General features: G+C 36.5%; 1 protein-coding gene across 2 annotated transcripts in view; it reads left to right on the top strand.

The window, feature by feature from the left end:
• EPHA3 (EPH receptor A3) overlaps positions 1-4,472 on the top strand; it is a 404,175-nt gene that overhangs the window by 244,702 nt on the left and 155,001 nt on the right. The window lies entirely within an intron of this gene.

Genomic DNA, 4,472 nt, shown 5'->3' on the forward strand with positions numbered 1-4,472 from the left:
TACATTAATGAAAGATGTTCACTTAAGAAAAAAGTTTCTTTAATTAATATAGCACAAACTCTCTTTTAGCCTGAGGGTATGTGCTTTGACATGACAAAAAATATATATACTTTAGGGCTGGCAGGTGGCATGGTGGTTAAGGTTCTGGACTCCCACATGACTAACCTCAGTTCAAGTCTCAGATCAGGCAGCTTGAAAATGACACTGGGTGCATGTGTGTTGCTTGCCAAAAACCCAAGGTAGAAAATGGAAGAGAAGGGATTGTGGCATGGCTCTCCCCCTGGGAGATGATTGCTTGCTTTCTCTCTCACTCCATCTTTCCAGTGAGCATATGCACCCTGTGGCAAAAACCTTAAAAAAAATACCTTAAAGAAATGTTTAGAAGAAATAAGGAAGTCTCCTTTATCTACAGTTTTTAAATATGGTTGTTGTTAATCCTTTATTATTATGTACTATGGATATGTACACACACCATGTATTTTTGTATTTAGCACCTAATGGAACACATAAATGTCTGAAAGTTATTCATCTTCCTATTTTCTCACTATGAAACTTCATAATTGATTCGTAACATAAAGCTATTTTTTAAAGAATTATTTAACTTTATTTATTATCAATATCTTTATCATTTTCCAGTTTGATCAGAGAGAGACACAGAGAGAGAAAGAGAGAGAGAGGAAGTGCGAAAGCAAGCCACCAAGTCCAGCCATGTGGGAGTCCGGCCCCTTTACCCCCCATGCCACTTGCCGGCCCCGACATGAAGCTATTTTTTTAAAGATAAAACTGTATATATATATATTGGCTAGTCGATGGTGTGGATATTACAGCAGATGGATTCTACATGGCCAGCTGCACAGTTTGAGTTCCAGACGTCATGCAGGGCATGTGGGTCTGTGGTGCCCAAATCCTGAGAGAAGAATGTAGAAGGGATTGTGTGACCATACTCCTGGGGACAGAGGGAGTGTGATCTCATGTTTTCTCTGTCTCTCTCTGGTGAGCATATATCCTATAGCAAACTAAAAAAACCAAACAAACAAAAAATGGGTGTACTAATAGGTCAATGATTGGTTTAACATAATACTTAGATATAAGAAATGTGTTAATGGGGCATTGTTATAGAGAGATGAAGGAGGTTTTCATTCTTCCCTTCAATTTTATTGTTTACTTTACACAAGCCAATCATTCTAGTACATATCAAGAAATAAAGGCCAGAAAAAACAGTGCCTGGGGAGTGCTCATTAACTTCTCTATCACAGTGTAGTCCATAATCGGAGTTGAATTTTCTAGAACATGCTTTGCACATGTCTATTATGAAATCCTGAATATACAGTCAGTTTTTAGTTTATATATAGGTGAATTTATTGTCTTTTTAAAATTTATTTCATTTTCTGGGAACCAGCAGTTAGTGTAATGGCTATGTCGCTAGACTCCCACGTAGTCGACTGTGGTTCACGTCCCGGATCCGGTGGCTTAAAACTCATGCCGGGCGCGTGTACGTGCGTGCCCAAGATTCCGAGAGGAGAATGGAGGAGAAGGGATTGCGGCGTGACCATCCCCCCTGGAGGGTGATTTCTCGCTTTCTGTCTTTATGTCTCTGTCTGTCTGTCTGGCGAGCGCATGCGCCCTATAGTGAAAATCTCTCTCAAAAAAAAAAAATTATTTCATTTTCTTTTATACTGGCAAAGACCACAAAGACAAGATATTACAACTGACTATGTTGCCTTACATGATATTTCAATCATCAGTTGATTAAGAACGCTGTTTAGTAAAAAGAATTTCAGGGAGTTAAAATGATTATCTTGTTTGTACGAATACAGATGGTGAAATATGAAACCAGACAGAAATGAATGTTGGGCTATGAGGTTAGATATTTCAGTTATTACTGATCATGAATATATCTAATAATAAAATAATAATCTTTCGTTTCAGAGATAACCCACTACTTTATATCATGAAATAAATTGAAAATACTGAGAAATCACAATTTCTTCCAAAGGAAATAGTATAGATTCCTACTGCTATGTTGAAGACACATTAGATATACTAGTAGATGTACTATTCTAGTTGTAACTAACAAAAATCTATGGGTTTTAACATACGTTACTTAATTATGCCAAAAGTATAATCAGAGTGACATGTACCAATTGAAGGCAGTGCCGGAGGTGTTCTAGGCATCTTTTCTAAAGTGCATCACATCTATCCCAAGGTCTTGGGACAGATTCAATGTTTAATTTTTTTTTCAATTTTGTTAGTATTCTTTACTCTATATATTCTGTTCTGTTGTTGTGAAAAAACACTTCTATATTATATAATGAAGTGGATATTTTATTTTCCTTCATTACTGAAGAGTGCTTAATATTTAACAGAATACAGCAATATAGTGGATTGCATTAGTCATTTTAGTTTTGAGATGGAAAGCTTTGTTTACTTTCCTCTTGCATAAGAAAGCTCTTTGTTTCATCTGGTAACAGAAAATATTGTACAGTTCATTCTTTTAATATTGTACAGTTCATTCTATGGTTAGCAGGCAGATTTCCCATAGAGAAGTTTGATCCATAAACACCTATCTATGAGACTTTTATCGGTTAAGTGTTCTCTGCTCCTAATGGCTAAAATGTCTTCCTATCAGAGCCGTTCTCTTGAGACTCATGAGATAATACTGAAAAGAACTATTCCAGAAGTAATAGTTCCTGGGATAAAAACATAGTAACTGAGTTCCTTCTGTTACTTGGAAGTTCTGTCTACATCTTTATAATCACACTTCATATACATTTGATACATTGTCTTTATGGTGCTGGTTTGTATGCTGGTCTTGCATTAGTTAATTCTTTTAAATTTTACAGGGCTAAGAAGAAATTATCTGGAAAAACATATAATGTCTATGTTTTGAAAGCCTTGTGCTATCTGCTTAATTTCTGATTATGACACTTGATAGTGGGATGAACAGCTAATGCATTTAGTATCATTTACACCTCAATTATCTCCTCAGGAAAAATAGGTAATATCAGTCTCCCATGATTGTCTATGGGAGTGAAACTCAAGTGTAATGCCAGCTATAAAGGAAATTTTAAGCAGTATTTATCATATTCTATCAACGTGGCAACTGCCCTGGCAAGGTAGCTGGATCTGGAGAAGGCGATGCAAAAATAATAAAGCAATCCACGCAGATTTTCAAAAGTCACAACATTTGTGCTGCTGGTGTGAAAGTGACAACCTTCGGGACAGTCCATTCCCATTCCCTTCCTAATCTCTTACCTCTTTCAGTCTCATGTCCAAGTTTTAGATCTTTAAATTTGTAGAACAGAGAAAGAAGACAATTACCCTAAATAAATTTCTCAAGTGTATCAACAACATTCTAAAAAGTAATCTCCAAGGATTGATGGACTGGATATATAATTATCTTCACACTGATATGAAGGGGAGGTTTAAATGAAAGAGATTCGCATGTACTCATACACACATGCACACACACACACACACACACACACACGTCCTAGTTGTGTCTATTTTAACACACACAGACATGCCCATTCTGTCTCCCCACTCTTTCTCTTCTCCCCAGCTGCACTCAGCCTCTTCTAGGCTGGCACCACCGAGTACAGATTACCGAGTCTGAGGTTGTATGAAACGACAAGACGGAGGGAACGGAAGTGGAAGATATCCTCCTACTTTCTTCTTCCTCATGTTCCAAACCCTTAATGTATTTCAGTTATTTGAGTGGAGTATTGTGTGTTTGCCAAAGACAAGCAATGAATTTTAATACTTTATCTGTATTTAACATCTTTCCTTCATTCTTTCTGTCCTATAATTCTCTCCTCCTCTTAGATCAATTTAACTCCTTCTCCCTGTTATTGCAATGTGTCTCTTAAATTGGCGGTAAAATTCTAGGATAACATCATCGTAACTTACTAAAAATAAAATATTCACCTCTATATTAATAAAAAATAGCCACTTTAAGAAACACAAACTTGACCTAGTGTGGTTCTGTTTATTTTTATTTTTTAACTTAATTTATTTTATTTATTTATTGAGAGAGAGAGTGTCAGAAAGGTACCTTTGACAAAGCCTTGCCATATCACAATCCCCACAGCCTCTCGGTCAGCTAGGACAGTGCATGCGCATAAGTATGCCAGCATGTTTAATTTGATATGTAATCTGAACCTCGGGCCTCCCATGTGGCTTCAGTGTCTTCCAGCAATGCCCTACTGCCTGCACCACTGTAGCCAGGCCAAAGTTTTGACTCTGCAAGTGACATGTACACTGTGAATCCCTTTATATACGTAGTGTGTGTGTGTGTGTGTGTGTATATATATATATATATATATATATGTGTGTGTGTGTGTGTATTGTGTATATATATATATATGCATCGTGTATATTACACCAACACACATATATATATACAAACACACACACACACACACACACATATATATATATATATATATATATTCATTTGGGGGGCATTACAA

Source organism: Tupaia chinensis, unplaced genomic scaffold, assembly GCF_000334495.1.
Source record: "Tupaia chinensis unplaced genomic scaffold, TupChi_1.0 Scaffold000009_1, whole genome shotgun sequence".
Lineage (NCBI taxonomy): Eukaryota > Metazoa > Chordata > Mammalia > Scandentia > Tupaiidae > Tupaia > Tupaia belangeri.